Source organism: Silene latifolia, chromosome X (assembly GCF_048544455.1).
Source record: "Silene latifolia isolate original U9 population chromosome X, ASM4854445v1, whole genome shotgun sequence".
Classification (NCBI taxonomy): Eukaryota; Viridiplantae; Streptophyta; class Magnoliopsida; order Caryophyllales; family Caryophyllaceae; genus Silene; species Silene latifolia.
In genome coordinates this window covers 213,407,050-213,433,752 of record NC_133537.1, presented here as the reverse complement: position 1 = coordinate 213,433,752, position 26,703 = coordinate 213,407,050, and the positions used below count along the sequence as shown (strand labels likewise).

Sequence of the window (26,703 nt, the reverse complement as noted above, 5' to 3'; positions counted from 1 at the left end):
GCCTATATACACTTGTCAAGACGGTTTCGCAAAATTTTTCTAACATGCAACTACATGCCATGATGCAACTAACATATAAACATCCTAATGCAAATGATTCTACCAACTAATATGTCATGTAAACTAAATGCAATCCTAGGTTCACATTGTTATACCGCATCAATCAAAATAAAGCCACATAGTCATTAACATAAAGAGGAAAAAGGAGATTGGAAAGATCATACCATGCGGTCTTCAATATCCTCATGTCTCGGATGTGGCGTAGTCAATCAAAGTGAACAAGGATAAAACAAACACAATATATACAAGACAATATATACAAAGGAAATGAACTTGTTTTTGGTTTTTCAATTTTTTCAATTTTTATGATTTTTGAAATTTTTCAATTTTTATGGGTTTTTGAATAAAAGTTAAGTGTTAGAATTCCCATCCCCACACTAATATGGGCATTGTCCTCAATGGCCAAAGTGATGGAAATTATGCAAAAATGATGCATGATTTCTATACTAAATGCAATTCTACACTAAGCTATACTACATGATGCATGGTTTTTGTTATGACGGAGAGGATAATTTAGATTACCTCCCGTTGTGTATGCATTAACTTCCCCAAACCAAATAAGACACTATTGCTAATGTCAAAGATGGGTATAGTTCATGCACACACTATGCTATGCATGAAACTAGATTGGCATTTTGGATTTTCAAAAATGGGAACAATAAAGTAAGAACACCTCAATGGAACCGAGGTGTGAGTCCTTTGATGTTGCTAGGACTAAACCAACAATGATCAAAATGAAATAAAATACAAAGAGATATAGACAAACCATGGGAGTGTAGGAGTCTCCAAGGCTAGTCTTCCATCATGCTATCATCATCACCACTTCCCTCATGAGAAGTGGTCACATTGCCACTTTCCTTGGCACTTTCTTCATCACTTTCTTCGTTATCTTGCTCATCATCATCATCACCATCTCTTTCTTCATCTCCACTTGCTTCTTCCTCAATATTATCATCAATTTCTTCACCATTTCCAACAACCTCATTGTCTTCCACCACGTCCCTAGATGCACCCGGAAACAAGGCTTCTCTATCCGCCCAACTAGGCAAAGGACAAGATGGATCAAGGAGTCCTTGCCTAGCTAGATGTAGGAGGGGAGGATATTGAGCCAAATATGCATTCTTCCGATCTTCATAAGCTTGCTTGTGCATGGCTTGCATAAGAAGAGTGACATAGTCTTTCCCAATTTCAACTCCTTGCGGTTTGAACTCTTCATACACAAAGGGGTAAGGCGGTATAACAATGGAAGAGGAGGGAGTTTCATGATCACCCTTTTGTTGTTGAATGATGTACTCGGCTTCTTCGGATAGGGGAAGTAAATAGTTGGTCCGGTGGACACTTAGACGACAAATCTTCGCGGGTAAAGTGAATGATCGAGCCTCACTAGTAAGCCACCCATACTTGGTGTCAAGGGGATTGTGAGCAACCCACTTGAACTTGTTAATCATGATAGACATATCAATAAGATGGCCACCTTCCTTTGCCTTGTACTTGCTATCCTTATTGAAATTAGGATCAAAGTGCTTGGCTAGGACCGTGACTAGGCCGCCATTAACAATAACGGTTGTACCCTTCTTCCCACTATCAACATGGAGCCATCTATCAACCAATAGCCTCAAAGAATTGTAAGGCTTGGTATGGATTCTTCCGATATTCAAAGCCGATTCAAGGAGAATAAAATCAAGTCTTGTGAAATAATTGGTGTCTTTCCTAGCAATTATGGTATTTCCCACAACTTTGTGCCATACTCTTATGCCCGGATGATGGACCAAAAGAGCACGACAAGCATGAAAATCATCAAATTTCTTCCCGGAGATTGCCTCCCAAAGAGGCTCGGGTCATACTTCCCATATTGCTTATAATATTTCTCTTCATCGCTAAGACCCAAAATTTCACCCAATTCCGGAAAGGTAATGCGTCTACTAGTGTTAGCTAGACGAAACTCAAGATTTTCCCTATTCTCAACTTTGGTGACTTTTAAAAACTTAAGAATTCCAAGACAAGGGAGGGGTATGTTACTTCCTTTGTTTCAAACAATTTCTTCAAACCCATGGCATTGAAAAAGGCTTTTGTTTGTTTAAGAACACCCAATTTCTCCAAAGCATCTTTACATATGAATTTGGTGGATTGAATTGATTTCATAGCAAACTTAGCAAATGTCTTTCTATGGGTATCGGAAATAAAAGTTACCTCCGGATAATGCAAGAGTTGATCGATTACCGGAGTAGAAGGTGATGCTCCCATAGAAGTTTGTTGTTGTTGTTGTTGCACTTCCAAGTTTGGTGTTGATACCACCATTGCCAAAGCTTTCTTTGTTTGGAGAGCTTTTTGCCTTTGAGAGAGAGCCTTTGCCTTTGGTGCCTTTGTTGCCTTTGTTGCACCCTTTGTCCTTGCCATTTGATGAACTAACCAAGAAAAGAATCAAAAATCTTCAATTTGTAGAATGCCCAAATCGATTTGAAGGTGAAAGGCTTTGCCTTTATGAAATCAAAAATCGACTCAAAGGTTGAAGAATTTGTTCTTGGTTTTGATTGTTATTGAAGATGGAGTGATTGATTTGTTGTTTGAAGGATGGTTTGATTTGATTTTGGTGGATTTTGTTGAGGGTTTTTGTTTTTGTGATGGAGAGGATGAGGGTTTTGATGTTTAGGGTAGTGTTTGTGAATGAATGAATGAATGAATGAAGGTGGGGTGGGTTATAAAGAAGTCGACAATTTCAGACGAGGGGACAATCCGTGCGGATTGGGCGCAATCCGTGCGGATTCTGTGGCTTCAAAATTTTCAAAATCCCGCCTAGAGACGGGCGGATTCGGGGGAATCCGCTCGGATTCTTTTTGAGGGACGGGCGGATTTACGTGCGGGACGGACGGATTTCAGTCGAGAGATTTTTCTTTGTTTTCTTGACTTCAAGACGGGCGTCTTGTATAAAAGACGGACGGATTATGTGAGACGGGCGTCTTTCCGAAATACGCTCGGATTCTTCAACGATCAAGAAATTTGCAATTTCAGCTCGCCCAGGACGGGCGTCTTCTCGACAGACGCTCGGATTTGCTGCAGACGGGCGGATTCTCAGGAATCCGCTCGGATTCTTCTCTGTTGTACCCGGATTCACTTCATTCGTGCACAATGCATTTCCCTTTACCATTCTTCCGTTCTTCTTCATTTCTTGTGTTCTTCATTGTGGGGGCACTACTAAGGCATGAATAGCCTAGGCAATTGCCATCCCCACACTAAGGTAAAGCACTACACATCAATTGAAATCATTAGTCCCTCCCTCACTTCTCTCATACATGACAATTATTTTGATCAAAGTAAATAAAAATCCAAAAATGACAAAAATGCAATACAAAAATTGAAAAGTAAGTTAGGGAGTTAGAAATATTTACAAGTGGTGGTTTAGGAAGGACTCCACCAAACTCTCATTCTTGATGAGATGTCAAGAGGGCATGTTCAAGGTGTTGTTGATGTTGCTCAACACCTTGAAGAAGTAATCAAAAGCTTGTTCATTGTTATGGTAGAGGTCCTCAATAGACCGTGGCCCTTGTTGTTGATCATGATCGATGGCATGCCCAATGTAGGGATTAAAGATCCCTTCAAATTCGTCGTCCCAAAGACCACAAACTTCATTGAGTTGATCATTGAAAATCTCTTGCTTAGATGGAGACAACTCTCCCAATTTCTTCTCTTGGCCAATGAGGCCATCCTCTTCTTCCTTGGTTGATTTTGATGAGCTTTGCAAGCTCTCCTTGTCACAATTCACTTGCTCTTTGAATGGAGCATCTTCAACTTTCTTCCTCCATTGGAGTTCCGATTTCTTCCTTTCATCTTTTCGGCTATAATGATCAATCATAAAACATGGCTCATGTAAACGAGGAGCTCTCATGGTCTTGTCAAGATTAAAAGTTATGCTTTCATCTCCCACTTCTAGAGTGAGCTCTCCATGTTTCACATCAATTACCGCACCGCGTGTGTGTAGGAAAGGTCTTCCTAAGATGATTGGAATGTTGGAATCTTCCTCCATATCAACAATGACAAAGTCCACCGGGATGAAAAACTTCCCAATTCGCACGGGAACATCTTCCCATATCCCTAATGGTGTCTTCGTCGATCTATCGGCCATTTGAAGAGTGATATTGGTGCATTTAAGCTCTCCCATTCCCAACCTTTTACTTACCGAGTACGGCATGACACTCACACTAGCCCCTAGATCACATAAGGCTTTGTTGATCGTCGTGTCGCCAATGGTACACGGTATTGAGAAGCTTCCCGGATCCTTTATCTTTGGAGGTGAACTCCCTTGAAGTATTGCACTACTTACCTTAGTAAAGGCGATAGTCTCAAGTTTCCGGATCGACTTCTTCTTTGTGAGGATATCTTTCATGTACTTTGCATAGGTAGGGAACGTGATTGATTAATTCCGTGAAAGGAATTGAGACTTCTAAGTTCTTCACAATTTCCATGAACTTTCCAAGTTGATCATCAAATTTGGGCTTGGCTTGACGACTTGGAAAAGGAAGTCTAATCACAATGGGCTCCTTCTCTTTGGCCTTGTCTTCATTTTTCTTTGAACTTTCTTCTTTTGATGATTCCCCTTCTTTGGGGCTTTGCACCACAACTTCATTCTCACTAGCTTTCACAACTTCATTCTCAACTTGCTCCTTTGGTGCTTCATATCTTGTACCACTTCTCAAGTGAATGGCACTAACCGTTTCATGTCTAGGGGGATTACTTTGAGGTGGTAATTGCCCCTTTTGTCTTTGTGAGCTTGAAGATGCTAGTTGAGTCAATTGTGTTTCCAACATCTTGGTGTGAGCTAGAATGTTGTTGATGGTGGTGTCTTTTGCTTGGCTATCTTTTTGCATTTGGGTGAAAAATTCTTGTTGATTCTTTTGCATTTGGAGGACGCTTTTTGGACATCAAAACCTTGGTCATTTTGGTGATTGTATGGATTTTGATTTTGGTAACCTTGGTTTTGATTGTAAAAGGGTCTTTGATTTTGATTTCTCATGGGTGGTGGAGTGTATGTTGTTTGAGGGTTTTGAACATTTTGGCTTTTGTATGAGAGATTTGGATGGAACTTGGTGTTTTCATTGTAAAAATTTGAATAAGGGTACCACTTTTGTAAGCTTGGAAAGCATTAACTTGTTCGGTTGTTCCCCTACACTCACTTGAGTCATGGCCCAAAGTTCCACAATTCTCACATATCCCACTTGGGATTGATGAGGATGCCGTCATGGCATTGACATGATTCTTTGATGTTTTTGAGTTTTCCTCAAGTCTAGCCATAGCTTGTTCAAACTTCAAGTTGATTGTGTCAATGTGAGCACTAAGTTGAGCACCCAATTGAGTAACGGAGTCCACTTCATACTTTCCTCCTCTAGTAGCCTTGCGAGGTCTACTATATTGTGAATTATGGACCGCCATTTCCTCAATCTTGTTCCATGTTTGATTGTCATCAACTTCGGTGAACATTCCATTTGATCCCATATTGAGAATGTTCCTTGAATCTTCATATAAACCATTCCAAAATTGTTGCACTAAAAACCATTCGCTAAGTCCATGGTGAGGACATGAGCGACAAATACCTTTGAACCGCTCCCAAGCTTCATACAAAGATTCTTCATCCCTTTGCTTAAAACCCGTAATTTGAGCTCTTAGCATGTTAGTCTTCTCCGGTGGGTAGAATTTTTTGTAGAAAGCTAGAGCTAGCTTCTTCCAAGAATCTATTCCAAGGGTGGCCTTATCAAGGCCCTTCAACCATTGCTTTGCGGTGCCGATTAACGAAAAAGGAAATAAGACCCATCTTATTTGGTCTTGAGTCACGCCCGTTTGAGAGATAGCTTCACAATAATCGCAAAAGGTTTCCATATGAGAATGAGGGTCCTCACTAGGCATTCCCCAGAATTGGCTCCTCTCAACTAGTTGGATGAAGGCGGACTTGGCAATAAAATTACCGGTGAGATGTTGCGGTGTAGGAGTACCATTTGGTAGATCCTCCTCGGTGGGTATAGAGTGTGACGAGAATTTAGGCATTGTAGGTGGATTTTGTGGGATATTGTGTAATGGGTTTTCTTCTCCTTCTATTGCGAAAGGATTGACAAACTCACTAGTGGGTTGAACAACTTCACCAACACCTCCCAAATTCCTCCTAACAAGTCTCCTATTATTCGTCAAGGTTCTTTCGATTTCACGATCAAAAGGTAACAAATCTCTTTGTAACCTTCTAGACATGCAAAATATCAAACAACTCGAAAACAATTAGAACAAACCTTGAGGAGTTTTACTTCCCCAAGGTGAAAAAGACACAACTAATAACAATAAAAGAAATCTTAAATCAATTAAACACCGTCCCCGGCAACGGCGCCATTTTTGATCGAGTCCATTTCATGTTCACAATTAAGCATATGTGGTCGTTGGTCAATGGTCGATACAAAACACAATTTATACTCCACAAACAACTCTACAATTAGTAAAGAGGCAAGTAAAGGTCGGATCCCAAGGGACGGGTATTGAAATGAGAATTCTATTGTAACTAGTAGTGTCTAGGGGTGTCACAAATTGGGTTGATGTAGAAGGTTACTAAACTAAAATAACAATGAAAATAAACTAGCAAGATGAATAAAATAAGGGGTGTAAACAATTGATTAAAGGCACTAGGGTGTCATGGGTTCATAGGGGAATCATGGGATATGATCATACAAACATGTTCTCAAATTATAAGCAAGCGATTATTGTTGTGATGGATTGAGTTGGGTTATATCTTACAATCCTAGGAAAGTTTGGGTCCGGAGCCGAATCGATTAGATTGTACAACACCTACAAGTCGACTTAATCTTTCCTACTCAACACATGCATGGTCTAACAAGACTCGAGTTGGGTTATGTCTTACAAGTCAAGTTGAAAGGATAGAAGATGATAGTAAATGCAAGGATTCATAGGCTTAGCATTTCATCAAATATAACATGTGCATGTATTAAGATCAAAACAAGCAAGCAAATAAGATATGAAAGCATATTAATTTAAGCATGAATCATTCCCCATGTTGGTTTCCCCTAATCACCCATTAAACCCTAGCTAAGAGACTACTCACTCATTATCATGTTGATCATGCTAGAAAGGTTGTCAATCATACTAACATAATGAAACATGATGAATAAATGAAAGTAATTAACAATAATTAAAAAGGGATTAAGAGATTATACCTACTAATGATTCCAATAATAAAGCAAGAATAATAGAAGTACTTGAATCCTAGATTGAGAGGTTGTCAATCTCCCAATAATAACCCAAATAACCTTCAATTACCCAAAATAAAGGAAGAACAAGAGAGAGATTAAAGAACTAAAACTTGGATTAAAACTTGATTAATACTTGATTAATACTTGATTACAATATTAAAGAGAGATTTGATTGATATTAACTACACTAATTATTGATAAGAAGAACATGCTCCTCTAATTAGCCTAATGGGGTATTTATAGTGAAAATTAGGGAGGATGCATTAGGGTTAACTAAGGGCTAATATAGTAATTACACTTTTTAAGTTGAGCAAGGAAAAGCCGGTATTTTCTGAGAGAAGGGCTTCTCTTTTCGTAGCTTGAAGAATGAAAAACGTCTTTGCATCTTGAAATCCGTGCGGATCGAGTCGGGACGGCCGGATCTGAGGTGAGGAATCCGAGCGGATTCAAGAGAGGGACGCTCGGATTGTTTGGGGAATCCGAGCGGATTCCAAGGTGGGACGCTCGGATTGGGCTGGACGGACGGATTTGGTACAATCCGTTCGGATTGTTGGCCAGCTTCAATTCTTCTTCTTTTTCTTCCCTTTTCTTCATAAATTCCTTGGGGATTTCCTCGGGGACTCAAGGATCCTTTTCTCAACATTGCTCTTCTACTATGATATGTACAAAGGCCTTCTAGTCTTGTCTCTCCTTGATGCTTGGTCATTGAATACAATCAATTTAGCCTCGTTTTGCCACGAAAATGCAAGATTCTTACTCCTTTCCTACCAAGGGATCAAAATCTCAAAGAATATGCAAAACAAAGAACTAAAGATAAGAAATGACTCCAATAGGCACTAAAAAGCATGGAAACAATGGTAATTCGGGGGCTAAATATGCGCCAATTATGGTCACATCACTGAGCGGCTAGTGGAGATGGCCCGAGAGAGAGGTGCTGAGAAAAGAAAGGCTGAGAGTGAGGGAGGTGGCCAATCCAACTATAAGAAGGGTAACCACACTCAGGCGAGAGCATATTCATCGGGCTCGGGGTTTAGTGCTGGGACTTCTTTTGGTAGAGGCCGTGGTAGAAGCTGGGGTATGACCTGCTACAACTGTGGCGGTATGGGCCACAAGAGACATGAGTGCACCAGTGCGGTGAGTGGAGGTTTTCAGAGGCCAGGACAGGGGAGCTTTTCTCAGGGTCCTGCACAGAGCTCTGCGAGCAACAGACCAGCTGGGTCATGGAACAACAGGGGAGGTCAAAGCAACAACGGTGGGGGAAACCGTAATAGTGGTAACTCTTATCAGAAACCTGCTACGAACACCAACAACAACCAGGGGTCGGGTGCTAAACCGGCTACTTCAGCTAGTACTGTCCAGGGAGGTGGGCAGAAGACCGATGGCAAGTGTTCATGATGGAGAAGAAAGCGGTGAGGACAACGCTCATGTTATCACGGTACCTTTCTTATTAACGGTGTTTATACCTTTGTTTTGTTTGATTCGGGGGCATCACGATCGTTTGTATCTTCGAGTCATGTTAACACTGGTCCGAGAGAGTATGAGTCTGTAAGAGAGGAAGTTTTTATACCTTCGGGTGAGTCTGTATCGTGTGGGAGGTTGTATAGTGATGTATCCATGATAGTTGGGCAAGTTGATCTACCTGTAGACTTGCTAGAGTTTCCTTTAGATGGTTTTGAGATGATAGTCGGGATGGATTGGTTAGGAATGTATAAAGCTAAGATAGATTGTCATAAAAAGAAAGTGTCTCTGAGAGAACCTAAGGGCATTAGTGTGTCTTATCGTGGGTTTGTTGTCAAACCCAAAGTTATGTTGATTGCAGCTGTGACCTTGAAGTCCTATCTAAAAGAAGGGGTGCCCGATGATCTTGTGCCATGTGAGATATGACAGGATGGAGAGTCCGACAGTTGATCAGATACCAGTTGTGGGGGAGTTTTCAGATGTCTTTCCAGATGAGATTTCGGGGCTGCCACCGAAGAGGGAGATAGATTTCGGTGTTGAACTGAAACCGGGGACGGGGCCAATCTCTAAGGCACCGTACCGGATGGGTCCTAAGGAGTAGGAGGAGCTCAGGAAGCAACTAGATGATCTGATAGAGAGGGGACACATTAGACCTAGTGTATCACCATGGGGAGCACCAGTTCTTTTTGTGAAGAAGAAAGATGGGAGCCTGAGGTTGTGCATTGATTACCGGGAGTTTAACCGAGTGACGGTGAAGAACAAGTATCCTTTTCCAAGGATAGATGACCTGTTTGATCAGTTAAGTGGTGCATTAGTCTTTTCCAAGATTGATCTGAGGTCGGGGTACCATCAGGTGAAGATTAGAGAGGAGGACATAACAAAGACAGCTTTCACGTCGAGGTATGGCCATTATGAGTATGTGTTGATGCCGTTTGGGTTATCTAATGCACCTGCTGTGTTTATGGATTTTGATGAACAGAGTCTTCAGTCAGTTTTTGGACAAGTTTATAGTGGTTTTCATCGATGACATCTTGGTCTATTCTAAGTCTAAGGAGGAGCATGAGGAGCATCTCATTATTGTGTTCCAGACCTTGATGGAGCATGAGTTGTATGCCAAGTTGTCCAAGTGTGAGTTCTGGTTAGAGAAAGTTGCCTTTCGGGGGCATGTGATTTCAAAGGAAGGGGTAGCTCTGGATCCTGCAAAGATTGAGGCAGTTACCAAGTGGGAAGCACCAAAGAATGTAGCTGAGATCAGGAATTTCTTGGGTTTAGCAGGATATTACAGACGGTTCGTGAAATATTTCTCCAAGATTGCTATACCAATGACAGCTTTAATGAGGAAAGAGAACAGGTTTAGTTGGGATGAAAGTTGTGAGACGGCGTTCCAGACATTAAAAGAGCGATTGACCACAGCTCCAATCTTAGCATTGCCTGAAGGGAGTGAGAACTTTGTGGTTTATACAGATGCCTCAAAGAACGAGTTGGGATGTGTGTTGATTCAGAACGGTAAAGTGATTGCGTATGCTTCTAGGCAATTGAAGCCTTATGAGGAGAATTATCCTACACACGATCTGGAGTTGGGTGCAATTATGTTTGCTCTCAAGATTTTGAGACATTACCTTTATGGGGCGACCTTTAAGGTATTTTCTGATCACAAGAGTCTCAAGTACATCTTCACTCAAAAGGAGTTGAACATGAGACAGAGGAGGTGGATGGAGTTGATTGGCGATTATGACATGGATATTATCTGCCATGAAGGGAAAGCCAATGTAGTTGCAGATGTTTTGAGCAGGAAGAGTGTACATTCTTTGTGCACAGCTATATCCTTGATGAGGTTGAGGGATGAGGTTGGGAAGTTTGGGATACATATGATCCAGAAAGGGGATGCCGTGGGAGATTTGACAGTGCAGCCTGATCTATATGATGATATTCGAGGTAAACAGGTGTTAGATCCCAAGATGGTGGAGTGGAGAGCTGGAGTAGAGAAAGGGACAACGTCTAGATTCTCTATTCATACAAACGGTAGTTTGAGGTTTGATGGGAGGTGGTGTGTCCCTAATGATGAGGAGCTGAAAAAGACAATCATGACAGAGGCACATTGTACACTATATTCGGTACATCCAGGTGGTGACAAGCTGTACAAGGATTTAAGAAAACTTTTTAGTGGCCTGGGATGAAGAAAGAAATAGTTGAGTTTGTGGCCCGTTGTTTGACGTGTCAGAGATTTAAAGGGGAGCAGCGACGACCACAAGGTAAGATTAGGTCTTTAGAGGTACCTAAGTGGAAGTGGGAATCCCTTTCCATGGATTTTATCGTGGTTTTGCCAAGGAGCCAGCAGGGTAAAAACATGATATGGGTTATAGTGGATCGACTGACCAAGTCAGCTCATTTTGTGCCAATGAAAGATACATGGACTAAGGCACAATTAGCCATGGCTTATCGGAAGAATGTGCTAAGGTTACATGGGGTGCCTAAAGACATAGTATCTGACAGAGATTCGAGGTTTATCTCAAGGTTCTGGAAAGAGTTTTAGGAGTCTTTGGGAACGACATTGAAGATGAGTACAGATTTTCATCCTGCGACAGACGGTCAGACAGAGAGAACAATCAAGACTCTTCAGGATATGTTACAAGCTTGTGTGATGGATTTTGGTGGTAGCTGGGAGAAGAGGTTAGATTTGATCGAGTTTTCCTATAACAACAGTTATCACACTAGTATTGGCATGGCGCCATTTGAGGCCTTATATGGGAGGAGATGTAGGAGTCCGATTTGTTGGGACGATAGTGCTGAGGCAGTGGTTTTGGGACCAGAGATGGTACATGAGATGGTTGAGCAGATTAAGATGATCAGGGAAAGGATGAGAGCAGCTCAAGATAGGAAAATGAGTTATGCAGATCTACATCGCCGTGATATAGAGTTTCAGGTTGGGGACAAGGTTCTTCTGAAAGTGTCTCCTATGCGTGGGGTCATGATATTTGGGAAGAAAGGCAAGCTGAGCCAGAAGTTCATAGGACCATATGAGATCTTAGACCGGGTTAGAGAGGTTGCTTACCGTTTGGCTTTACCATCTTCTTTGGATAGGGTGCATAATGTGTTTCATGTATCTCAGTTGCGGAAGTATGTGAGTGATCCGTCACATGTGTTAGAGGCAGAGAACATAGAGCTAGATGAGTCCTTGTCTTACCTTGAGGTGCCTAAGCAGATTCTTGACCGGAAGGTTAGGAAAACTAGAAATGGCGAGACAGTCTTATTGAAGATTCTTTGGTCTAATCATGAGGTTAATGAGGCCACATGGGAGGTAGAGGAGTCCATGAGAGAGCGCTATCTGTTTCTTTTTTATCTGGTATGTATGGTTACGGGGACGTAACCTTGTTTCTTTTGGGGGGGGAGGGGTAGGAGATGGTCGCGAAGAGTTTTTACATCTTTTTATGTTGTTTTTGGTATAGTTAGTAGTGAGTTGTGTCGGGTTGAGTTTGGGTTGGTAACATCTGTAGGAGTTTCTGTGTTGAGTTTTGTTTTGGTTGTAGAGTTGGGAGTGTGGTAGTATGTTTTTATTTTGTTGTGGTTTGAACTTCGAGGACGAAGTTCTTTTTAAGGAGGGAAGACTGTAATACTACGGTTTTATGAGTCTCTGGGCACTCTATCGAGTGGGCCTTACTCTGTCGAGTAAGGATTTTTTGGTTTTAGAAACAGTGTTCTGCCTGTAGGGTACTCGATCGAGTAGCCTGGGTACTCGATCGAGTATGTGGCACTCGATCGAGTACGTTAGTTACTCGATCGATTAGGTCGGTTAACGGGCATTATCCGTGTTTTGTTAATAACACGGATTAGTATATAATTCATACCGTCATCTTTATTAAACACTTTTACAAACCTAATAATCTTAAAAAGGAGATTGAGACCACGTTATTCGCATCATCCGTGTTATTGGCAAATCCCGGAGCTTGAGAGGTCGGATTTCATCATTCTTTGTGTCTTTGTGATCCTTGCGTCGAGGGTAAGATCTACATACCAATTTTATAGCATTTAATGAACTTTGTTTAAACCCTAATTTGGGGAATTGGGGGTTTTGATGGTTAATTTTCATTGTTAGTAATTATATGATTATGTGAATAGGAGGAGGATTCGTAGAAGAGCGTTTTTGAGACAGCTGTTAGATCGTCTGCTGCTTGTGATTGCATTTCAGGTAGGGTTTTCCCTACTCAGTATTAGTTACATGATATGTGTGGTGAATTGTGCTGTAGTTAGTATTGTTGATTGTTTCAGACGGTTGTTGAGGTTGTATTGTGATTGCTTTTTATCTGTCTGTGTTCTTCGGGGCATGTCCCTGGCTGAGAGGAGTCACTTGCGGGAGTGGCTTCACGCCCATGATTCGCCTTCTGTGGAACCCGCCACAAAAGGGATGTGCACATTAATGGACTTGGGTTTATCGCTTGATGGAGATGAGCAGGGATTTGGTGGGTACGGCTGCGGCCCCCACTGGCGGTGTGGAGTATCTGTTGCGATGGGTACTCTGGCAGGGCTACACACTTTATTGTGTAGTTAGTTACGTGGAGATTGTTTATGGAGCCTGGGGTTTGATGTGACGATTGTGTTGTTTGGTACTTATTGTATTGTATCTTATTTTTGTGTAATTAGTACTGACCCCGTTTAATTGTTTTAAAAACTGTGGTGATCCATTCGGGGATGGTGAGCAGTTATTAAGCAGGTTTGACTAGAGGCTTTTGGGCTAGCTGGGATGTGTCACTACGAGCTGATTAGAGTCTTCCGCTGTCATACTTTAGTTGTTTAGACCTTTGGTTTTTGAGAACATGTATTGTACCTTTTATCAGTTTTGATTTAGATTTGTAATCACTTTAAACAGTTTGGCTATTTAAATTCTGTTTCTTTATTGTCATTTGATTATCATTGCCTCGGGAAACCGAGATGGTGACGTTCTTATACCTGAGTGTTCCTGGTAAGGCACTTGGAGTATAGGGGTGTTACATACTAGTTTTGATATGAGGGCGCCCACTCATCCAAAACCGATCTCCTAGTGTACTTATGTCGGGTTCATTTTATTAGACTCACCTAGGTTCAATTTGGTTCATTCGTTTAGGTTCCAAAAACGAGGGTCTAATAACACTTTGTAATACCACCTTTTTACCCGACCAAGGTAATTGGGAGATGTTACCTTCTGGATTTTCCGAGGCGGTGAAATCGAAGTCGCAATTGAGAAACAAAATATCATAAATAAAGTATTTAGTGGATTACATAAACATGAATGAATAAATGAAATGAAAATACAACTCATGACTATTATATTAATCTAATCAACAACGCATCGATTCGAATGTCATCATGGCTCGTCCCTTCTCCCGCATGCTGCCAAGGCTAACCTGTAGACAACTGCTCCCCATATGATCGGAAATATCATATGGATCGACACAGGCCACCCCGAAAATAGGTGACATTTACACGGACACAAGAAACGTAAATTTCAATACACAAACATAAGACATGACTCGATAAGTGTAGATGCGAAATAACTATGTGAATGAGACTCGATTATACAATCACCATACCGGTACTGAGACACGCCTAGACGTACCTACAACCACCGGTACCGGGGACACGCCTACGACACCAAACCTCACACAAAAGTACCGTGACACGCCCATGCATACCAGGTCCGGAAGGCAACCGGATCCCCTGCTAGACGTCGTGCCTCAACCACACGAGTCCCTCCGTGACTCAAGCCATTAATGTTCACATCCCCCTTGGAGTGGAAAACTCTAAGGGGTGACCCGAGCGCAAGACGGTTTCCCAACTGCCTTACGTTGGTGCGGTTCGAAACTTTGTCGTCTAAGTCAACCAACCAAAACAATATTTATAACTAAACAAACTAGTCTTAGTAGAGTGGTAATTAAAGGTCGGATCCCAAAGGACGGGTATTGAATTAAGTTATCGGGTGTAGAAAGCTATGTCTTAAGGTGTCACAAATTGGGTTGAGATTAGAGGTATCAAGCTACACTACTTTAGCAATGAAATGTAAAGAAATAAAAGTAAAACAAGCAAGTAAAGTAGGGCTTTGTAAACAATAGATTAAGGCACTAGGGTGTCAAGGGTTCATAGGAGATTCATGGTGTAGATCATACAAACATGTTTACATAGTTGCAAGCAAATTATTGTTGTAGTGGAATCGAGTTAGTTTATGTCTTACCATTCATATGAATATTTGGGTCCCGGAGCCGAGTCGTTAACACTGTACAACACCTACAAGTCGACTTACTTTCTTCCTATTCACTTTTATGCATGGTGTAACAAGACTCGAGTTAGTTTATATCTTACAAATCTTGTTTAATAGATAAGAGATGTACAAATGCAAGGTTTCATAGTCTAGCATTTTATCAAGCATAACATGTGTATAGGTTAACACTACAACAAGGAAGCAATCTTATGACAACATATTAGATTAAGTATGAATCTACCCCCATGTTATTGTTCCCCTAATCCCCCATTAATCCTAGCTAGGAAACTAATCACTCATGACTATGGTAAACATGTTAATGAAGGTGTCAATCATATTAGCGAAGTTAAACATGATGAATGAGTAAGCAATAATTTAAGCAAGAGTAAAAGGGATTATACCAATTTTAAGGATGATCCAAATATAAGAAAAGAATAATAGAAGAACACTTGATGAATGATGAAGAGTTGTCAAGTCTTCAATAAACCCAAATAATCTTCAAATTACCCAAATAGAACTAAGAAAACTTGAAAGATTAAAGAGGAATTAAGATTTGATTAATATTTAATTAAGAGAATATAACTTGATTAATGCTAAATTCTAACTTAGTAAACATGCTTGTTAATCCCCTAACACAATGGGGTATTTATACTAAGTACATGTATTAGGGTAACTAAGGGCTTAAATGACGATTAAGTCCCTAAGAAGATGATTAGTGCTTTGCAAGTCCTAGATAGAGCCGTCCGGATTGTCATTGAAGCAAACTTGTACTGCTTAGGGATCCGCTCGATCTGATGGTGAGACGACCGGATCAAGTCTTGAGACGCCCGACCTGGACTCGGGCCGCCCGGATTATGGCTTGAGACGCCCGGATCAAGGCTTGAGACACCCGGATCTTTGATCAGCTCTTCTTCTTCTTCTTTGACTGCCTAAGAATCCGTGGGGATCGATGCGAGGTCGTGGGGCTCTTCATCATTGCCCATTTCTACTTCATGTATTCACTTAGGCCTTTAGTAATGATCTCCTCTTTGATGCTTGGTTATTAGATGTACTCTATTTAGCTCTACTTTGCTCCATAAGTGCAAGGTTAGCAATCCTCTCCTACCAAGGACACAAAACCTCAAAGAATATTCCAAGTAGGGAACTAAAGATAAGAAACGACCCTAATAAACGTAAAAAAGCATAGGAACGAGGCTAGTTCGGGGACTAAATATGCACAAATATGAGTCACATCAAATATCCCCAAACTGAACCTTTGCTCGTCCTGAGTAAAGAAGTGACTAAAACTATGACCTTTATTTAATACTACTAGCCGATGTGTGACAATTAGTGGGTCTCACTCTGCCCCTTCAACACACAACAAGACATCCATGAGGTAAGATGCCTTCTTTCAAGGCAAGGTGGGGCTAGCCAAAATGGCGATACATCCAAGCAATTAAGCACACAAGATCAAATAGAGGATGCATATACAAAACGAATAACCACTTTCCTCATCTAAGTGGCGGAAATTATCTAGAGGGGAAGCAATCTAAGGGTACACATTCCATTATAGATATTGTTTCTCCAAGCTACTAAGTCAAAAAGGATACCAACAAATCACCTCCAAGTTGTGTCAAACTAGGGTACTTTTATCCTCAATCGTTAAATGCTTTTGTCAAGAGTCGTCCCCTTTCCACCATGCAACAAAGAAAGGATTCATCAATGGATAAAAGGGATCAAAATGCTTTAAGTTTCATAATGGTAGTTTGCTTTTGTTTTGTTTCCCCCCAATTTCTTGTGGCATTTGACTTTTGAGAACATTTCTTTGCCACTTATGATGTTTTGCAATTTTGGTACTTGGCAATTTCTTTACATTTTTGAACATTTTCAAAGTAACCCCATTTTGTAGCAAGGGCACTTTTATTGAAGCATAGGAGTCTATTTTTGCTCCTCTTTTCATTGATGCAATTTTTGTGCAAACTTTTTGACTTTAATTTTGGTACTTGAACTCAATTTTGAAGATTTATTGTGCCCATTCCCTTTTTATTTGGCAAAACATGATGATAGAGATGGAAGAACGGTCGCATGGCATCAAGGTTCACCTTATAATAAACGGTGGCCAAGGAGTCATCAGACCACAAGGTACTCTTGACTAGGACTTAGTCCATGGGTCAAAAGATACTAGTATGACACATCCTAGGGTGTTTTGAAGGTATTCTAGCAAACAAAGTCTCAAGGAGAAAAATTATCTACAAGGGCCTATATACACTTGCCAAGGTTCCCAACTAGACATTTTCACAAAAATTTTCCTAAAATGAAACTTACATATATACAACCTAATGCAAATGCTACTATCACTAGTATGCCATATAATCGAAATGCAACTCCTATAATCACATTGGTTTGTACCGCATCGAACAAAAGGAAGCCACATTGTCATTAACATAGAGAGGAAAATGGAGATTTGAAAAGATCATATCATGCGGTCTTCATATTCCTCATGCTTCGGATGTGGTATAGTCGGTTTAATGTAATCGGAGTGAACACAAACAAACAAATATATACAATATATACATTTCAACACTACAAAAGGAAGAACATGTTTTTGGATTTTTGAAATTTTTGAAATTTTTATCATTTTTGAGTTAAAATGTGTTAGAATTCCCCATCCCCACACTGAGAATGGACATTGTCCTCAATGGACAAAACAATAGGGAATTGTGCAAATGCAATGAAATGAATGATACATGATTCTACACTAGATGCAAACTATATGTGAGATATGTACATGTGATAAATATATACAAGTGATGCAAACTAAACTATACTACATGATACATGCTTTCTATTATTCGGAGAGCTTATTTGAATTAACTCACATTCCTTATGATTGAACTTCCCCAAACCGGGCAAAACACTATTACTAGTGCAAAAAGAAAGGGAAGTTCATTCACAAGGCATGAAATGCAATGCATGAATGAAGATTGTCATTTTGGATTCTTGTAGTGGGAGCAAAAAGATAAACACCTCAATGAGACCGAGGTGGGAGCCCTTTGAGTGGTGATAGGACTCCAAACTCAAAACTACCAAGAGCCCGAAATGACTCTCAAAGTGATGCAAGTTAGAAACTATACAAGTTATGGAAACATGAGATAAAAACAAAGCAAAAATAGGGGTAGGAGACTTACAATGGAATAGGTTAGTACTAGCATAAGTGATCAACCCCGCATTGTAGTGCCCTCTTTCAAGCTTTGTCAACCATCAATTGTCACTCATCGTGACATCATCATCATCTACCTCTATGGAACCGGAGGTTTCACCATCATCTCCTTCACTTGAACTTTGCTCTTCTTCCTCATTATCTTGGCAAGACCCACTATCTTCCCCGCTCTCATCATCAACTTCCTCCCCTCTTCTTGTATCCCTTTCTTCATCTTGAGAAGCATTAGGAAAGAACACTTTCCTATCCACCCAATCCGGCAAAGAACTCGAAGGATCAAGGAGTCCTTGCCTAACAAGATGGTAGAGGGGTGGATATTGGGCGTAATAGGCATTCACCCGATCATTGTAAGCTTCTTTATGCATATGTTGTATTAGTTGGGCCAAGTAGTTATCGCCCGCCATAGTATCATTAGCTTTGAACTCTTGGTAGGCAAAGGTATAAGGTGGTGTAACAATGGAGGAGGAGGGCTCTTCTCTAGGACTTTTTTGTTGTTTGATGATGGTCTCGGCTTGCTCGGAAACGGGGATGAGGTAGTTGGTCTGGTGGGTGAAGATGCGACAAATCTTACTTGGTAAGACAATGGACTTGGCATCCTTGATGAGCCACTCATAGGTATGGTCCAAGTTATCATGCTTGACCCATTAAAACTTCTGAATCATGTTGCTCATGTCAAGAAGGTAGCTCCCTTTAACCGATTTATAAGTGTTATCTTTGTTGAAATCCGGGTTAAAATGTTTTGCCAACCTCGTCACCAAGCTTCCATTAACAATGAAAGCCGCACCATCTTTCCCATTCTCAATATCCAACCATCTTTTGATCAATAGTTGGAGAACATTATACTCACTCTTGGGTTTCCCACCAACATTCAAGAAAGACTCAAGGTAAACAAAGTCTAATTCCATCAAGTGATTGGCTTCATTCCTAGCAATCAAAGTGTTTGCCATGAACTTGTGCCAATACCTTATACCCAGATGATGAATGTACAAGGCATGACACTCTTTAAAAGTAGTGAACTTACGACCGGAGATAGCGAGCCAAATTGGTTCGACATCAAATTCCAACGGTTTCTTTGTGAACCGGTCATACCTCTTAAAGCCAAACACTTCACCAAATTCACCTTTCAGCATCGTTCTAGTCTTGTTTTCGAGACGGAATTCTACATAATTTCGAGTCTCAATCTTATACTCCCTCAAGGAACTAATGAATTCCAAAGTCAAGGAGGGGTATGTCAATTCATTCATTTCAAAGAGGGTTGCTAATCCCATGGACTTGAAAAATGCCTTTGTTTGCTCAAGAACACCTAATTGACCGAAAGCATCTTGACATATGAATTTTGTAGCTAGAATCTTCTTCTTGACCAGGGATCCGAATGCATTCCTATACTTATCGGATAAGAAAGTTACCTCCGGATAATTCTTCAATTGTTCTACTTCTGGGATAGAGTTAGTAGGTTCCTCAATAGCATTGTTGGTTGAAGTAGTAGCTTGCTCCCTTTGTACCAAGACCATTGCTTAGGATGCTAGAGCTTGTTGTCTTTTAGACAATGTTGGTGTTTTTTTTGCCTTGATTCTGCCCTTGGTCCTTGCCATTGCTTTCCTCCTTTCAAAGTAGTATCAACACACCAAGTGAATGCTTGAATGCTCCTTTCTTCTTCAAGTTTCAATTGAATGTCCAATCAATTTGGGGTTTTTCGAATTTTCACCAAACCCTAGAGAAATTGATTGATTTTGAGAAGAAATTGTTGTTTGAATGGTCTTATGTTGATGAAGGAGTGATTTGTTTTTGTTTGAGAAAGTTTGGACTTGATTTGGGTGAATTTGGATGAGAGATTGTTGTTTTTGGATGAGGGTTTCAACGTTGAAGTGAGGGAAATAATGGTGTTTGTGTTTGAATGAAGGGGAAATAAAGTGAAGAAGAGGAGTTTTGGTCCCGTGTTTTGTGATATAACAGGTAGGGACGGGCGACTCAAGGTCGAGTCGGGCGGATTTTTGGGAAGTGAAAAATCAATTTTCTGGAGGGCTTTGGAGACGGGCGTCTCGAAGCCAGGTCGGACGGATTTTCAGCTTGCTCGCTCCACTTAAGCTAGAGACGGGCAGATTGTCTTCCAGTGCAGATTTTTCAATTGAGAACCCCTCCAGTCCCAATGACTTAAGCTGAGGTCGGGCGTCTTGAGCATTGGCTCACTCGTCCTGAAGTCGGCTCGGGCAGATTTCCTTATAGAGCAGTTTTTCATTTTTCAACACTTTCCCAGTCCCCGTGAGCTCAGGTCTGCTTGTAGGTCTTCATCCCGTGTGATTTCTTCTTCTCCTTCTTCTTCAATTTTTCTTGGATAGCATTATAAAGGCTTGGTTAGCCTAGGCATGTGCTTCCCCACACTTGATCATCAAACACTACACATTTGAAGCACATTAAAATCCCTCCCTCACTTGTTCTCATGTCACGCAAATTCGTCAAACAAAGCATGTAAAATGCAATTCAAAAATGAGTAACGTACAAGTTAAATGAAATGCAAGTTAAGTGGTTAGAATATTTATAAATGGTGGTTTAGGGAGTACTCCACCAAACTTTCCTTATTTTGAGAGGTGTCAAGGAGGCAAAGCCAAGGTGTTGTTGATGTTGCTCAACACCTTGTAGAAGTAGTCAAAGGCTTGTTCATTCTCATGGTAAAGGTCTTGCATAGACCCTTGCACATTGTTATCTTCGTTGTGGTAATCCGAGTCAAAGTGTTGACAATGATCCATCAAGCCTTGGTCTAGAGTCATAGCATTCCCAATGTAGGGATTAACCAACCCTTCAAATTCATCGTCCCATAGACCACAAACTTCATTTGCTTTCTCTCCTATGTAGGGTGAATCATGAGTTGACAAGAGCAACTCTCCTTCCTTGTTATCATGGCCAACGAGGCCTTCATCTTTACTTGTCATGAGTGAGCTTTGCAAGCTCTCATTGTTGTTGTGAAAAATTCCATGCTCTCCGAATAAATCCATTTCAATATCATCAATATCTTTCTTCTAATTGGGCGGTGTGTCTTTTCCCTTCTCTTTGAGATTCTCATCTTTCCCTGGTTCTTTGAATTGAGATTTCATTTTCTTCTTCTCACCCTTTCGAGTATAGTGATCAACCATAAAGCATGGCTCAAACAAATTGGGAGCTCTCATAGTCTTATCAAGGTTGAAAGTGATTATCTCATCACCTACTTCAAGTGTGAGCTCTCCATGTTTCACATCGATCACCGCTCCGGCGGTGTGTAGGAATGGTCTTCCTATAATGATTGGAATGTTGGAATCTTCCTCCATATCAACAATGACAAAGTCCACCCGTATGAAAAACTTTCCAACTCTTACGGGTACATCTTCCCATACCCCTAGTGGTTTCATGTTGGTGCATTTGAGCTCTCCCACTCCTAGTCTTTCACATACCGAGTATGGCATGACACTCACACTTGCACCTAGATCACATAGTGCCTTGTTGATTGTGGTATCACCAATGGTACATGGAATGGACAAACTTCCCGGATCTTTGAGCTTTCGAGGGGAACTCCCTTGTAGAATTGCACTACTCACCTTTGTGAAGGCAATGGTTTCTAACTTTCGGATGGACTTCTTCTTGGTGAGGATATCTTTCATGTACTTTGCATAGGCCGGAACATGATGGATTAGCTTAGTAAATGGTATAGAGACTTCTAAGTTCTTCATAATCTCCATGAACTTGCCAAGTTTCTCATCAAACATGGGCTAAGCTTAGAGACTTGGGAATGGAAGTCTAATCACAATAGGCTCTTTGTCAATTTCTTTCTCCTTCTCTTCATTTCTCTTCATTGATGAGTCATTGGTAGATGTCTCGACCACCGTAGGATTTCTCCGTAACGGTTTAATCACATCACTTTGCTTGTCATTCTTCTCAACAATACCTTCTTCAATCGACATCTTTGGTCCCTCATATCTAGTACCACTCCTCAAGTGAATAGCATTGATGGTCTCATGTCTTGTGGGAGGATTACCTTGGGGAGGTAATTGTCCCTTTTGTCTTTGGGAGCTAGAAGATGCTAATTGAGACAACTGAGTCTCCAACATTTTGGTGTGAGCAAGGATATTGTTGATGGTAGTTTCTTTGGCTTGACTATCCCTTTGCATTTGAGCAAAGAAATCTTGTTGGCTCTTTTGCATTTGGAGGACCGATTTTTGGACATCAAGGGCTTGGTCATTGGGTTGATTGTAGTATGGTCTTTGAGTAGGATTTCTCATTGGAGGTGGTGTGTATGTGGGTTGAGGGTTTTGGACATTTTGGCTTTCGTATGAAAGGTTTTGATGGAATTTGGTATTCTCATTATAATAGTTGGAGTAAGGGGTGCCATTCTTGTATGCTTGGAAAGCATTTACTTGTTCATTTGTTACCCTACATTCGTTTTGATCATGTCCCAAGGTTTCACAACTTTCACATACTCCATTTGGGATTGAGGATGATGCCATCATAGCATTAACATGTTGTTTGGGTGATTTGGAAGTTTCGTCAAGCTTGGTCATGGCCTTCTCAAACTTCAAGTTGATGGTGTCGATATGAGCACTTAGTTGAGCACCCAATTGTGTGATGGAATCCACCTCATGCTTTCCTGCTCTAGTGGCTTTTCGTGGCCTACTATATTGGGAATTATGGACCGCTATTTCTTCGATCTTGGACCATGTTTGGTTGTCATCCACCTCGGTGAATGTAACATTCCGTTTGATGTTAGAGGTATTTTGATATTGGATTGGCTTTGGATGATGTATTACGGAGCTAGTTGGTAGTGTATGGAGTTAGTGTTGAGAGAGATATAATGGAGTCGATATGATATCGTGAGCCATGTTGTGGAGGTAGGAATAGTTAGTGGAGTTGGTGTTACAAGTTCATGTTTGAGTTGGAGTTTTGTTTTGAGTTCTTAGTCACGTTGTTGTGTCTTGATCGAGTTAGTATGTTTGTTTTTGAGTATGGGTTGAACTTCGGGGACGAAGTTCTTTTTAAGGAGGGAAGACTGTAATACTCCGTATTTATGAGTCTTTGGGTACTCTATCGAGTAAGGGTGAGTTGCGTTTTAAATTAGTTTCTGACCTGTTGGGTACTCGATCGAGTAACTAGGATACTCGATCGAGTAAGGGGGCACTCGATCGAGTACCTTAGCTACTCGATCGAGTAGCTTAGGTTCTGAGGAGTTATTTCTCGGGTTTTGTTAATTATGCGATTAAGGTATATAATCTTTTCCGTCATCATTCTAAACACTTTTCAAAACCTAAATTACTGTCAAAGAGAGAAAGCAAGTACGTTCAGCCCTTTAATCGCATTGTTAGAAAATCCCGGAGTTTGGAAGGTCGGTTTTCATCGTTTGTTATACCGTTGAGATCCTTGCGTCGAGGGTAAGATCTATGTACCGTTTTTACTGTTTTTCCTTTAAGTTGGTTAAACCCTAATATGGGGATTTGGGGGTTTTGTGTAGATTGTGATTTGGTAGTGTTTATGTGTTTGTATGATAGGAGGAGGTTTTGTAGAAGAGGCTTTTTGATACAGCTGTTGATACCGTCTGACTGATTGTATATTGTTGATTGATTCAGACGGTTGTTGATGTTGTATTATGACTGCTGATTGGTTGTCTCTAGTTCTCAAGATGCGTTCTCGGCTGAGTGGAGTCACTTGCGGGAGTGGCTTCACGCCCTAGTTTTGCCCTTCGTGGAACCCGCCACGGAAGGGGATGTGCACATTAATGGGACAGGGTTATCGCTCGGTATGATGAGCAGGGCTTAGGTGGGAACAGTTGCGGTCCCCCAGCTGGCGGTAGTCCGAGTGGGACGATCGGTGACGGAGATTGATGGGAATGGTGTGATTGTGTGTGTGTGTAACCGTTTGAGCTGTGTTGTTTATTGTGTTGTTAGATTATATAAATTGTGTGATTAGTACTGACCCCATTTAAATGTTTTAAAAACTGTGGTGATCCATTCGGGGGTGGTGAGCAGTTATTGAGCAGGTATGATATGACGCGTATGGGATAGCTGGGATGAGTCATCACGTGGCAGTTAGAAGTCTTCCGCTGTGTCAGACGATGTTTTATGGCTTTGATAGTTTTAGTAGTAGACCGTCTAAGAATCTTGTATTTCTTTTTATCAATTTGGAATTGCTATGTAATCATTTTAAACTTTATTTACTTTTAAAGTTGTTTCGTTATTGTCTTATGAATATCATGCCTCGGGTAACCGAGATGGTGGCATCCTTATACCTGAGTGGTCCTGGTAAGGCACTTGGAGTATGGGGGTGTTACAGTGAACCTCCCATTGGAGCCCATATTAAGCACATTTCGTGAGTCTTCATATAAGTCGTTCCAAAACTATTGAACAAGGAACCACTCACTAAGTCCATGGTGAGGACAAGAGCGACAAGTGTCCTTGAATCTCTCGCATGCTTCATATAATGATTCCTCATCCCTTTGCTTGAACCCGGTGATTTGGGCTCTCAACATGTTGGTCTTCTCCGGAGGATAGAACTTCTTGTAGAAGGCAAGTGCTAACTTCTTCTATGAATTAATTCCAAGAGTAGCCTTGTCTAGGCTCTTTAACCATTGCTTTGCGGCTCCGATCAAGGAAAAAGGAAACAACACCCATCGAATTTGGTCTTGGGTCACTCCGGTTTGAGAGATTGCATCACAATAGTCACAAAAAGTCTTCATGTGTAGATGAGGATCTTCACTAGGCATCCCTCTGAATTGGATTCTCTCAACTAATTGTATGAATGCGGATTTGGCAATGAAATTACCGGTTAAGTGAGGTGGTGTTGGAGTACCATTTGGTAGGTTCTCCTCGGTTGGTACGGAATGAGATGAAAATTTAGGCATTGTGGGTTGATTTTGTGGTTGGTTTTGAATTGGGTTCTCCTCTCCTTCTCTTGCAAAAGGGTTGGTAAACACAACATTATCTGATTGAACACCGATATCGACAGGTTCTCCAATACCAAAACTTGTTGAAGCCCCCTCTAGCGGTTCTTCTAAGATTGGTCAAGGTTCTTTCAATTTCGGGATCAATAGGCTAAGGTCTACCTTGTGAATTTATAGACATGCAAAAGGTAAACAACTAGAAAACAATTAAAACTACCTTAAGGATTTTGACTTCCCCATGGTAAAGAAAGACACGACTAAAAACAACAGATGACAACAATTCAATTGAACACCGTCCCCGGCAACGGTGCCATTTTTGGTGCGGTTCGAAACTTTGTCGTCTAAGTCAACCAACCAAAACAATATTTATAACTAAAAAAAATACTCTTAGTAAAGTGGTAAGTAAAGGTCGGATCCCAAAGGATGGGTATTAAATTAGGTTATCGTTGTAGAAAGCTATGTCTTAGGGTGTCACAAATTAGGTTGAGATTAGAGGTATCAAGCTACACTACTTTACCAATGAAATGTAAAGAAATGAAAGTAAAACAAGCAAGTAAAGTAGGGGTTTGTAAATAATAGATTAAGGCAGTAGGGTGTCATGGGTTCATAGTGGATTCACGGTGGAGATCATACAAACAAGTTTACATAGTTGCAAGCAAATTATTGTTGTATGGAATCGAGTTAGCTTATGTCTTACGATTCATAGGAAGATTTGGGTCCCGGAGCCGAGTCGTCAAGACTTGTACAACACCTACAAGTTGACTTACTTTCTTCCTATTCACTTCTATGCATGGTCTAACAAGACTCGAGTTAGTTTATATCTTACAAGTCTTGTTGAATAGATAAGAGATGTACAAATGCAAGGTTTCATAGGCTAGCATTTTATCAAGCATAACATGTGCATAGGTTAACACTACAACAAGCAAGCAATCTTATGATAACATATTAGATGAAGTATGAATCTACCCCCATGTTATAGTTCCCCTAATCCCCCATTAACCCTAGCTAGGAAACTACTCACTCGTGAGTATGGTAAACATGCTAATGAAGGTGTCAATCATATTAGCAAAGTTAAACATGATGAATGAGTAAGCAATAATTTAAGCAAGAGTAAAAGGGATTATACCAATTTTAAGGATGATCCAAATATAAGAAAATAATAATAGAAGAACACTTGATGAATGATGAAGAGTTGTCAATTCTTCAATAAACCCAAATAATCTTCAAATTACTCAAATAGAACTAAGAACACTTGAAGGATTGAAGAGGAATTAAGATTTGATTAATATTGAATTTAGAGAATACAACTTGATTAATGCTAAATTCTAACTTGGTAAACTTGCTTGTTAATCCCCTAACACAATGGGGTATTTATACTGAGTACGAGTATTAGGGTAACTAAGGGCTTAAATGACAATTAAGTCCCTAAGAAGATGATTAGTGCTTTGCAAGTCCTAGAGAGAGCCGTCCGGATTGTCATTGAAGCAAACTTGTGCTGCCTAGGGATCCGCTCAAAAGAATATGCAAAGTAGGGAACTAAAGATAAGAAATGACCCTAATAAGTGCTAGAAATCATAGGAACGAGGCTAGTTCGGGGACTAAATGTGCACAAATATGAGTCACA

The 26,703-nt window shown here is 40.7% G+C and overlaps 2 non-coding genes across 2 annotated transcripts; both read left to right on the top strand.

Moving 5' to 3' along the window:
* Window positions 1-5,614: 5,614 nt before the first annotated feature.
* On the top strand, window positions 5,615-5,721 carry LOC141626009 (small nucleolar RNA R71). Its single transcript, XR_012535743.1, has one exon. It is a non-coding gene; the product is annotated as a small nucleolar RNA R71 (small nucleolar RNA).
* Window positions 5,722-24,561: 18,840 nt separating this feature from the next.
* Window positions 24,562-24,668, top strand: LOC141625163 (small nucleolar RNA R71). Its single transcript, XR_012534959.1, has one exon. It is a non-coding gene; the product is annotated as a small nucleolar RNA R71 (small nucleolar RNA).
* Window positions 24,669-26,703: the final 2,035 nt, after the last annotated feature.